Raw genomic sequence first — 13425 nt, forward strand, 5'->3', positions numbered from 1 at the left:
ACCACACTCAGTAGCATAGAAAGTGGCAACTTGCTCTTACAGCTTTCAAAACTGAGGCCAGACATTTACAACATTATACATCATCAGTGTGAAGCCCCTCCCCCAAGCTCACTGGACTCTATTTATCGCACATTGCACAACTTGCACACTACAGTCATTATTTATTATCCTCTGTCTGTACTGTGTTGTCTGTCCGCACTTGTTTGTTTGTGTTGCACTTGTGTCTTGTATGCACTGTCTATGTTGCACCATGGTCCTGAAGGAACGTTGTTTCGTTTCACTGTGTACTCTGTATGTAGTTGAAATGACAATAAACCCACTTGACTTGACTTGACTTGACTTGAAGCTACCGTCCCCTAAGTGTTCCATTGTCACAATTATCTCTCTTTAAAAACACAGACAGCACAAATTTGCATTAGTTATCACTTCAACATTCAGCCTACTTGCAACCACACTCAGTAGCATAGAAAGTGGCAACTTGCTCTTACAGCTTTCAAAACTGAGGCCTTGTCATGTCAATGGAACACTTAGGGGACGGTAGCTTGGGGGAGGGGCTTCACACTGATGATGTATAATGTTGTAAATGTCTGTCAGGATTTTGAAACTCTAAGGGTTTGGAGGTGGGCTTAGGTTTAGAATAGGCTTAAGGTTTCAATCTAGGGTTAGAGTTGTGAGACTCTAAGGGTTTGGAGCCAAGCCTAAGTTTTGAATAGGCTTAAGGATTTAAGCTAGGGTTAGGCATATAAGACTCTAAGGGTTTGGAGTTAGGCTTAGGTTAAGAATATGCTAAAGGGTTGTATCTCAGGTTAGGTTTGGGAAAGTCTTAGGGTTTGGAGTTAGTGTACGTTTTTGAAGGGACTTAAATTTGGGTTTTCCAAGGTTTAGGGTTTAATCTAAAGTTAGGATTTTTACAGACATGAGGTAAGTGTTGTGAGAGCTTTGGAGTTGAATGAAAGTCATTATAGCTTTGGAGCATAGAGCTATGCTTAGGGTTCTGAGTAGTATTTATACTAGCAGCTTTACGTCAAATCTTTCTTCCATATTGGTGTTTCTCAACAATTCCAGTTACTTAGTCAGTTGGGTCAGTATTATACAAAGGGTTTCTTTGTGGAATGAAACCTATTTGAGGAACACTCACATTGTTCCCATTAGTTCCTGGGACCACCTATTTGCATGTAGGGATTGTCTTTCCCACTTCACTCATCATCAGTGTGAAGCCCCTCCCCCAAGCTACCGTCCCCTAAGTGTTCCATTGTCATGTCAATTGTTGAGAAACACCAATATGGAAGAAAGATTTGACGTAAAGCTGCTAGTATAAATACTACTCAGAACCCTAAGCATAGCTCTATGCTCCACAGCATAGAATCCTAACCCTAGATTCAACACTTAAGCCTCTTGTAAACCCTTAAATTAGCAGTCATAAAACCTTTAATCAAGAAACCAAATCTTGATCCTATTGTATTGTCTAGTTACAGACCCAACTCCAACCTAACATTTATAGATAAACAAGATATTAGAAAAAGCTGTGACCCAACAACTCTGCTTATGCCTAAAAATGTAATGTTATGAGTAAAAATGACATGTATGAGAAATTCTGATGATCTCTTTCTTGTCAACGATATGTATCTTCATTAGCCCTACTAGACCTCAGTGCAGCTTTTGAGACAATAGATCATGCTATGTTACTAGAAAGATTAGAAAAAATGGTTGGAATCACAGGAACAGCCCTATCGTGGTTCAAATCATATCTAACAGAATGCTATCAGTTTGTAAAGATAAAAGATTTATCTTCAAATTACACAAAAGTAAGATATGGAGTTCCGCAAGGCTCAATTTTAGGACCGCTATTACATGGTGCCACTGGGCTCAGTTATAAGCAGACATGGCGTTAATTTTCATTGTTATGCAGATGACACACAGCTCTATATATCAGCCAAACCTGATGATAAATTTAGATTAAAGAAAATGGAGAACTGTGTAAAGGATATAAAACTCTGGATGTCACATAACTTCCTTCTTCTTAACAGTGACAAAACCAAGCTTCTCCTTTTAGGTCCAAAAGACACTAGAAATAAACTTAGACTTAGACTTGGCCGATGCTTCCATTATTAGAGAGTAAGTAACAAAGGCTACCATCAGTAATACACTACACAGAGAGGGACTCAAATCCTGCAGTGCCAGGCGTGTCCCCCTGCTTAAGCCAGTAAATGTCCAGGCCCATCTGAAGTTTGCCAGAGAAGAGGATTGGGAGATGTGGTCAGATGAAACCAAAATAGAACTTTTTGGTAAAAAATCAACTCGTTGTGAGGGAGAAGAATGCTGAACACCATACCTACTGTGAAGCATGTGGGGGTGGAAACATCATGCTTTGGGGCTGTTTTTCTGCAAAGGGGACAGGACGACTGATGCTTATATCAGCCACGATCCCGGGTTGAAGGCTGAGTGGGTCTCACTCTCCTTCGTGTGGTCCTCCTGTGTTTGTTTCCCTCTGTCTAAACATTGTTTTCAAGTTGGACACTGATGCTGAATGAAAGGTCATCTCAGGAAATGTCTACAGGTCACTCAGATTGAAACAAAACTCCAAAATTCAGCTTGCAAACTGCATAGCTATCGCATGTCACCATGGAGAAAGCTAACCCTCACATGTGAACACAAAAGCCAAAAATGCAAGATTGAATTTCACATTGTTATGTAAGTGTACCACAGAGTCGTCCTTCGCCTATACTCTACACTGAGGAACTCGAACCGGTAAGTAGAGGGAAAAACTGGGCGTGGTTGTCAAGGAGCCCTCACCTTTTCCTGGTCATGCTGACGCCCCCAGTCACTCTCCTGGAATTAGGTAGTGCTGGAATTAAGACCGCCACATTGGAGGGGTCACGGGTCAAGCTTGACGACTTCCTTGCAGAGCGCCTGGAAAGCTTGTCTTTCTGCTGTCGCTATGTTTCTCGAAAGTAATAAATCTAAATATAAATACATAAAAACATAAAAACAGAAATGCAAATGACAGTTAGTTAGAGTAATACTGTATAATAATAATACAATACAACAATACTGTACAGTAACACATATCACAAGGATGACAGCAACTGCATAAGATAAATAAGACAAAGCTAACATTACAGACTATAAAGTAGGAATTGCCAGTTGAAGCTCTGTGTCTGTGTCTGCTTTTAAAGCAGGGCCGCATCAAAACAGCAGTTCGGAGTCTCCTCAAAATACCTATGATCACGTGATCGCCCAAAAACGAAGATTCGTTACATCACTGGAACGCAATCACGGTTCTGCTGTAGTCAAGCTAAAATATGTACATGTACATTGTAAATAAAATGTAAATATAGAACGTGTGAATTTGGTTCACTTTCATGCTAAAATTCTTCAGCATTCAAGTTTTATTTTTACTGGAGACGATATGAGATTACTTTAAATAAAAACTATTTTACAGGTCTATTTCTGTGTTCAACAGATGTACAGTCTACATGCATATTCAACAGTGGTATTTTTTCCGTAATCAAATAGGGTCAAACATGGCTGTTTTGAATACAAATAGAACAAAGCAATTGCATACTCAGATGACATACATTCAATCAAAAGAAGAAACATAGGCCTACATCACTGTATGGTATGGTATTTTATTTGTACAACAAGTGGTGCAGTACAGCTTTGAAGCTTTTGGCTTTAAATGCGTTAAAATGCCTTGTTCTGCCCATCCCTAATATAAAGACATGACTGGGAGTAACAAGCAGCAGGAGAGCTAGCAAACAGCAGGAAAGCAAGTGTAAGACCTGTCAGTCCAGTCCATGCCTGTCCAGTAAAGTTTTTATTTCATTTATTTTTAATATTTATTGCATGCATGCTCAGCACCTGAGTGGACACACAAGTCTCATAAAAGTTTAGATTTAAAATAACTTACATTAATATTTTTTTTCAGCCAGAAAAAAAGAATAAAAACATTCAGGAAAAAACATCCTGATTTTTCCTCATTTTTGCATGAAGTGGATCATTGATTACAGACTGTTTTTTTGTAAAAAAAAAAAAAAAAAAAAAAAAAGGATCTACCCTGTTTTTTAAATCAATGCATTCAGCTCCTTGAAGTGTCACCCTTTGCTGACACAGTCCCTTTAAAGAAGTATTGCCAATACAATAGAACTTTCTGGAACATAAACATGAATCTATTGGCCCCATGCCTAATGCCAATAGTGGGTTAGAAGGGTATAGAGCCCCCTATCATTGGGCTGTAGAGGATGAGCTGGGAAAACCTTTAACTTTGAGTTGAAGATGAGGTTCAGTGATCATCCAATATTCTGACTTCACAAATGCTCTTCTTGCTAAATGCAATCCTCACAGCAACGCTCCAAAATCTAGCAGAAAGTTTTCCATGGCAGTAGAAACAGTTAGTCCAACAAAAGCAGGCTAAACTCCTTTCTAATACTCAAACGAAACAACAAATAAGCAGGTGCCCAAATAATGTTGTCATATAGTGTATTTCTTAGAAATGCTGAATTATTTTGTTGAGAAGACTCAACAAAATAATTGTTGAGCAGCAGGTCTAAGCTTAAACCTGGACTAAATAAAGAGAGATGTTTTAGATTTTACTTTGAGTAGAAACAAATAAACATCCAGAACACATCAGTAATGCAGAACAGCTCTTAATTCATGCTTTTCCTGAACATGATATTAATAATATAAACTTTACAGTTGTTTGGAAACTGTGGACGAGTTGTGATGAAAAGGAGGATCTCAGGTCCATTCTCTTCCTACAATGGAAAAAACACACACACACACACACACACACACACACACACTTCCATCTCCAACTAGGAGGAATTATTTAGGGTGTATTCTACACACTGATCACTAACATGATTCTATAAAACAACAATAGGGCAGAAATTAAAATATTGCAGCACAGATATTAAAAAGTACCACAAGTGTTTGGGCAGCATGAGTATAGAGCTTTTGCACTGACTCGCAATGACAGGAGCAGCGATTAGATGGAGTTGTGTTGCTGCGCATTTTCTAATTGAACTGATGGTTAGAATCAGTGTAGGAACCTAACCCAAGCACAGATTTTTACCTTTGAAGATTTTCTAAAATGATGAAACCTCCCGGGGTGGTAGAGCTGATCAACAACACATGTATTGCTTATAAATGTCTGTAGGGTGATTTCTCTGAAGACTGTTGCAAGGACCTGATGCTCCCTGGAACTGAATTCAAAATGGAAAACTGTGTATTAGACATCTCTCCTGTTGTGAAAGATATTTGTGTCACGTGGAAAACATGAACCTGATTAGGTCCTTTATTCAGTCACCTCTTAAACTCCCAGACTTTGATATCCTAAGGAATTTTATTCAGCAATGACATGAAATACAGCACACACTGGCCAAATCCTTCTAAAGTTTGAGGAGTGTGGAATGAGTTTCTGTGGCGTTAAAGAGATCATGGTTACAATGATCACATGAAAAGGTTTCATGATGTTCACCACAGTTTAAACAAACACTGAAAGTTACTTGAAATCGTGCTGGACATCTTCTCTAACTGGCTACAAGGGGTATAGTCTTCCTTTTTGTCAGGATCTGCTTGAGAGACAACATGACAGATTACCTAGAACATGTTAAGTGATTTGGATAACACTGAAAACCTCAAAGTTGAATGCTAGTTAAATGCGGTCATGTTATGTTCGGGACTTTTATGTTGAAACGGACTCTTGCTTTGACACCCATCCTCGCCATCTTGGTTTGCGGTTGTTTGTGTCATGTGTCTGTTTATTGTTTTCTATAATAAGTTACACCTGTGGCTGGCGTATTTAAGGAGGGCTAGTGTCAGCTGCCGTTTACCGAGAATTGCACACAGTGCAACCAATGCACTCAGGGTACTCAGCGAACCTATTGTACTCAGTATTCACCGGTCGAGTTTGTGAGTCCTACTGGATCGAGTGGACTCTCCCAGCTGTAGCTAGCTTAGCGTATTAGGCTAACCAGCGAGACAGATTGAACCTTAGGGTTCGTTGGGGGCTACTTCAGGTTAGCGAGCATATCTCGCAAAGCTTCATTCATGGAGCGTACTCATGGTCAGGAGCTCAGGTAGTGAGCTACTCGTACGTTCGATATTCAATGTAGCGAGCCCCAATGTAGCGAGACTGTTGGTCACCTGGTGCAGCAACAGGCAGACCAACAGCAACAGGTCACCCAACTAGTGGGTGCCATTCAGGGGCTCACGTAACTGGTTCAGTCTTTGTTGGAGCCCGCTAGTCCTCCTGGCACGACTTCCCCTAGCCCCTATCCGGCTTACCAACCATTGTCCATCCAGAGCTTTGCGACAGTTCTTGCTACAGTGTGCGAGGGTTCTTGCTACAATGTGCGGTCTTCTTTAAGAACCACCCAACCGGCACTGACCAGGCGAAGATCGCCTTTCTTGTATACTGGCTCGCTGGAAAAGCTCTAGATTGGGCCACAGCCACCTGGGAGGACCTCAATGAGAAGCCCTTCTCGGACTACTTTAAGCATTTAAAGGCAGTATTTCAACACCCCCAAGAGGGTCTCACTAAGGGCGACCTCCTGCTGCGGATGGAGCAGGGCGCCAGGCTGGCGGCCCAATATGCGCTGGAGTTCCGCACTCTGGCCGCTGGTAGCGGTTGGAACCAACCGGCCTTGGTGGCTCTGTTCCGCAATGGACTTAATCCACGTCTGCAGCAGGAGATGGCGTCCCGGGGTGAGTCGCTAGAGCTGGACGCTCGCCATCCGGTTAGACCAGCTCCTTAGTCGTCCTACTAACCCCAGGTCCCAGAGAGATGAGGGTTCAGCAGCCAAACCTAGAAGGCAGACTGGTCTGGCTGTCCATAGTAGAGAGATTCTCACTAGTCTCACTAGTCATCGGCAGGAACTGCCTGCGAGCCCATGGAAGTGGGCACAGGTGGCCTCACACCAGAAGAACGCAGCAGACGGAGCCGAGAGGGGCTCTGCTACTACTACGGTGTTGCGGGGCACAGAAGCAAAGCCTGTACAAGACGACTCAGACTTAAATCCTGCCTGTTCACCGAAGAGTGCGGTCTTCAAGCACGAGATGATACTAGGCCTGCCCTAGTTGAGCCAGCATAACCCCCACATCTCCTGGCCTTAACGGGAGATTGTGTCCTGGTCCCCGTATTGTCGTGACCATTGCCTTAGCCTAGCCCCCCTTAGGGTCATGTCAACTTCTGTAGAGAGCCCCAAGCCTGAGAACATGGTAGTCCTGCCACCGGGGTACAGAAATATGTTTAGTCATGTTTAGTAAATCCAGGGCCGCTAAGCCCCCCCCCCCCATACGATTGCATGATCAATCTAGTAGAGGGTGCCACATTGCCCAAGGCTAGGATCTACCCCCTCACGGGGGAAGAGGACTGGGCGATGGAGGACTATATTACTGAAGCACTAGCTCAGGGATACATCACCCCATCTACGTCTCCGGTGGTTTCGGGGTTCTTTTTCATTAGGAAGAAGGGAGGTGGGTTAAAGCCATACATTGACTATCGGGCACTCAACACCATCACTAACAGATATCCGTTTCCTATGCTGTTAGTCTCTTCCGCCCTCGAGCAGCTGCAGGGAGCCTGGATTTTCACTAAGTTAGATCTCTGTAGCGTGTACAACTTGGTGCGTATCAGGGAGGGGGACGAATGGAAGACGGCATTCATGACCACCAGGGGGCATTTCCAGGACCAGGTCCTGGGTTAGCTAATGCCCCCTTTGTCTTCCAGGCTTTCATAAATAACGTCCTTAAAGACTACCTCGGACGCTTCGTGGTGGTCTTTCTGGACGACATTCTAGTTTACCCCCCCTGACCTGCCCACGCACATACGTCAAGTTCGCCTGGTCCTGGCAAGGCTTAGGGCTCACCTGCCATACGCTAAATTGGAGAAATGCGTGTTTTTAATGTCCATGAGATCCCTTTGAAACGGACTCTTGCTTTGACACCCATCCTCGCCATCTTGGTTTGCGGTTGTTTGTGTCATGTGTCTGTTTATTGTTTTCTATAATAAGTTACACCTGTGGCTGGCGTATTTAAGGAGGGCTAGTGTCAGCTGCCGTTTACCGAGAATTGCACACAGTGCAACCAATGCACTCAGGGTACTCAGCGAACCTATTGTACTCAGTATTCACCGGTCGAGTTTGTGAGTCCTACTGGATCGAGTGGACTCTCCCAGCTGTAGCTAGCTTAGCGTATTAGGCTAACCAGCGAGACAGATTGAACCTTAGGGTTCGTTGGGGGCTACTTCAGGTTAGCGAGCATATCTCGCAAAGCTTCATTCATGGAGCGTACTCATGGTCAGGAGCTCAGGTAGTGAGCTACTCGTACGTTCGATATTCAATGTAGCGAGCCCCAATGTAGCGAGACTGTTGGTCACCTGGTGCAGCAACAGGCAGACCAACAGCAACAGGTCACCCAACTAGTGGGTGCCATTCAGGGGCTCACGTAACTGGTTCAGTCTTTGTTGGAGCCCGCTAGTCCTCCTGGCACGACTTCCCCTAGCCCCTATCCGGCTTACCAACCATTGTCCATCCAGAGCTTTGCGACAGTTCTTGCTACAGTGTGCGAGGGTTCTTGCTACAATGTGCGGTCTTCTTTAAGAACCACCCAACCGGCACTGACCAGGCGAAGATCGCCTTTCTTGTATACTGGCTCGCTGGAAAAGCTCTAGATTGGGCCACAGCCACCTGGGAGGACCTCAATGAGAAGCCCTTCTCGGACTACTTTAAGCATTTAAAGGCAGTATTTCAACACCCCCAAGAGGGTCTCACTAAGGGCGACCTCCTGCTGCGGATGGAGCAGGGCGCCAGGCTGGCGGCCCAATATGCGCTGGAGTTCCGCACTCTGGCCGCTGGTAGCGGTTGGAACCAACCGGCCTTGGTGGCTCTGTTCCGCAATGGACTTAATCCACGTCTGCAGCAGGAGATGGCGTCCCGGGGTGAGTCGCTAGAGCTGGACGCTCGCCATCCGGTTAGACCAGCTCCTTAGTCGTCCTACTAACCCCAGGTCCCAGAGAGATGAGGGTTCAGCAGCCAAACCTAGAAGGCAGACTGGTCTGGCTGTCCATAGTAGAGAGATTCTCACTAGTCTCACTAGTCATCGGCAGGAACTGCCTGCGAGCCCATGGAAGTGGGCACAGGTGGCCTCACACCAGAAGAACGCAGCAGACGGAGCCGAGAGGGGCTCTGCTACTACTACGGTGTTGCGGGGCACAGAAGCAAAGCCTGTACAAGACGACTCAGACTTAAATCCTGCCTGTTCACCGAAGAGTGCGGTCTTCAAGCACGAGATGATACTAGGCCTGCCCTAGTTGAGCCAGCATAACCCCCACATCTCCTGGCCTTAACGGGAGATTGTGTCCTGGTCCCCGTATTGTCGTGACCATTGCCTTAGCCTAGCCCCCCTTAGGGTCATGTCAACTTCTGTAGAGAGCCCCAAGCCTGAGAACATGGTAGTCCTGCCACCGGGGTACAGAAATATGTTTAGTCATGTTTAGTAAATCCAGGGCCGCTAAGCCCCCCCCCCCCCATACGATTGCATGATCAATCTTCCACATTGCCCAAGGCTAGGATCTACCCCCTCACGGGGGAAGAGGACTGGGCGATGGAGGACTATATTACTGAAGCACTAGCTCAGGGATACATCACCCCATCTACGTCTCCGGTGGTTTCGGGGTTCTTTTTCATTAGGAAGAAGGGAGGTGGGTTAAAGCCATACATTGACTATCGGGCACTCAACACCATCACTAACAGATATCCGTTTCCTATGCTGTTAGTCTCTTCCGCCCTCGAGCAGCTGCAGGGAGCCTGGATTTTCACTAAGTTAGATCTCTGTAGCGTGTACAACTTGGTGCGTATCAGGGAGGGGGACGAATGGAAGACGGCATTCATGACCACCAGGGGGCATTTCCAGGACCAGGTCCTGGGTTAGCTAATGCCCCCTTTGTCTTCCAGGCTTTCATAAATAACGTCCTTAAAGACTACCTCGGACGCTTCGTGGTGGTCTTTCTGGACAACATTCTAGTTTACCCCCCCTGACCTGCCCACGCACATACGTCAAGTTCGCCTGGTCCTGGCAAGGCTTAGGACTCACCTGCCATACGCTAAATTGGAGAAATGCGTGTTTTTAATGTCCATGAGATCCCTTTCCTGGGGTACGGTGGCCTTTTATTCCAAAAAGCTCACGGGGGTGAGGTGGTCCCTATTCTTCGCCAGGTTCAGGTTCACGATCTCGTTTCATCCGGGCTCCCGCAATACCAAGGCCAACGCTCTCTCTCGCATCCACCAGTCGGTGGATGAGGAAGAGACCGTCTCTACACCGATACTACCATCGAGTGTCACCGTCGCGGCAATTCAGTGGGACCTGGACACTGAGATAAACGAAGCCCTTAAGCGCACCACCGTGCCCCCCTTATGCCCCTGCAGACAAGGTCTACGTCCCGGGGGTGCTCCGGGAGAAGGTCATCGTTTGGGCCCACGCTTCTCCGGCTTCAGGTCATCCAGGTGAGGCACGCACGTATTATCTGCTCTCACCCAAGTACTGGTGGGAAGGGATGAGAGCAGATATACACCGGGTAGTGGCATCGTGCAGCGAGTGCGCTCAGTGTAAGACACCCAAGACGCTCCCTTCGGGGAAGCTCATGCCACTACCCGTCCCTGAACGACCGTGGTCTCACCTGGCCATAGATTTCATCACGGACCTGCCTAAGTCTGAGGGGCACATGGTGGTGATGACGATAGTGGATCGTTTCTCACGGGGGGTTAAGTTCATTCCATTCTCTGCATTGCCCTCGGCAATGCAGACAGCTCAAGCATTGGTAGACCACATCCAGAATTTCGGGATTCCGGAGGACATAGTATCTCATCGGGGGGCCCAGTTGAGCCTGGGGAGCCTTCTGTGAGCACCTAGGGGTGAGCATTAGTCTCTCCTCCGGGTATCACCCACAGTCCAACGGCCAGTGCGAGCGCACTAATCAGGAGCTGGGGAAGTTCTTGCGGCTTTACTGCCATGACTACCCCAGCGACTGGTCCTGGTATCTGGTCTGGGCTGAGATGGCCCAGAACTCTATGAGGTGCGCGGCCACTAGCCTGACCCCTTACCAGTGTTTTCTAGGCTAACAGCCTCTGCTGGCCCCCTAGACTGCCGCGGAGACCCCTCAGTTAATGAAAAAAACCCACAATGATCACAGAAAAAACTTAAATCTGTCAAAAGTAATAATAAATAAAAACTATGAAAATGAACAAATAAAAGTCAGACATTGCTTTTCAACCATGCTTCAACAGAATTATTTTTAAAAATAAACTCAGAAATGATGGTACCCTTGACTTAATATTTTGTTGCACAACCTTTTGAGGCAATCACTACAATCAAATGATTCCTGTAACTATCAATGTGACTTCTGTACCTCTCAGCAGGTATTTTGGTCTACTCCTCATGAGCAAACTGCTCCAGTTGTCTCAGGTTTGAAGAGTGCCTTTTTCAGACGCCATGTTTCAGCTCTTTCCAAAGATGCTCAATAGGATTTAGGGCTCATAGAAGGCCACTTCAGAATAGTCCAATGTTTTCCTCTTAGCCATTCTTGGGTGTTTTTAGCTGTGTGTTTTGGGTCATTATCTTGTTGCAAGACCCATGACTTGTGACTGAGACCAAGCTTTCTGACACTGGCAGCACATTTCTCTCTAGAATCCCTTAATAGTCTTGAGATTTCATTGTACCCTGCACAAATTCAAGACACTCTGTGCCAGATGCAGCAAAGCAGCCCCATAACATTACAGAGCCTCCTCCATGTTTCACAGTAGTAGTGTTCTTTTCTTGATATGCTTCATTTTTCCGTCTGTGAACGGAAAAGAGCTGATGTGCCATAGCATAAAGTTCCATCTGTCCATAGGACATTCTCCCAGAAGCGTTGGGGCTTGTCAACATTTAGTTTGGCAAATTCCAGTCTGGCTTTATTATGATTTGTTTTCAACAATGGTGTCCTCCTTGGTCGTCTCCCATGTGCACTTTGGCTCAAACAACGACGGATGTTCCTTGAGCTTGAAGTTCACCTTTAATCTCTTTAAAAAGTTTTTCTGGGCTCTGTCTCTTTGATTTGTCATCAATTTTCCTCCTGCAGCCACATCCAGGGAGGTTGGCTACAGTCCCATGGATCTTAAATTAACTGTAGTCAAGCTGCTTGGAGATGGTCTTATAACCTTTGCCTTTAACATGTTTGTCTATAATTTTCTTTCTAATCTCCTGAGTCAACTCTTTCCTTCGCTTCCTCTAGTCCATCGTGAGTGTGGTACACACCATGTCACCAAACAGCACAGTGGCTCCCTGTAACCCTATATATAGGCCCACTGACTGAAGATTTTAGACACCTGTCATGCTAATTACCAAAGTCCCATTAGTCACATTATTTTCACATCATTTTTGTCCAGGCCTGTTTATTGACTTTACTTTTTTAAATAATTCTGTTGGAGCATGGTTCAAAATCAATGTTGGAATTTATTGTTATTTATTATTACTTTTTTTAGATTCAAGTTTTTTCTGTAACCATTGTGGGTTTTTCTTTCATTAACCGAGGGGTACCAACAATTTTGTCCACATGTGTATATACATATATATTTCTGAAAAATAAGTGATTTTGCTGTATTAAACATGATACAAGATACAGTCACATACTTTAATTTGGGGACATTTAGCCTTCTGTTTTTTTGCTTCATGGTGGACTATGGGAGAACAGCTTCTGCCTCCACCACTGGCCCACAGAGCACATATCCATGCTTTTTCCCTCTAGCTGATTGAAGTCCACCACAAAAAAACCTGCCTATAACTCTGGAGATGAGACATAACAGAGGTGGAACATAATGGAATGGAAGTAATTTTTGATTATTTACTTATTTGTAATGAACTAATACTGCATGTTATCTCTTTATCTGTTTACAAAAGAGGAGGGGCCAAGATACACACAGGACAAGTAAAGCGCTTAGTAAATAAATTCAGAAACAGCGTGTTAACAACAAATAAATAAAACATACCAGCTGGTTTTCTCCAAATGCTTCACACCCCCATCCATTTGCTGACAAGCCTTATGGAGATACAAATTTCCTTTTTCAGCAAGACTTAGCTAGCCATGACATTACTGTGCTTGATTGGCCAGTAAACTCTCCAGACCTGTTGAGAGGAAAACGAGAACCCCCTGACCCAGCAGTACGAGCTAAAGGCTACTATGAAAGCAAACTGGGCTTCAGTAATGTCTCAGCTGTGCCACAAGCTGATTTCCTTTGTGCCAAAAGTAAAATACAAAAAAAGGCTTGAAGTACGTCACTTTACATGTCATGGATATAAAATGGCAGTAGAACTTTTCGAATAAAATGAAGAAAAAAGAAATGTTAAATGCTATTTTTATTTTGTCTTAAATGTACTCAAGGCCAGAGA

This window comes from Salminus brasiliensis, chromosome 14 (genome assembly GCF_030463535.1).
Source record: "Salminus brasiliensis chromosome 14, fSalBra1.hap2, whole genome shotgun sequence".
Classification (NCBI taxonomy): domain Eukaryota; kingdom Metazoa; phylum Chordata; class Actinopteri; order Characiformes; family Bryconidae; genus Salminus; species Salminus brasiliensis.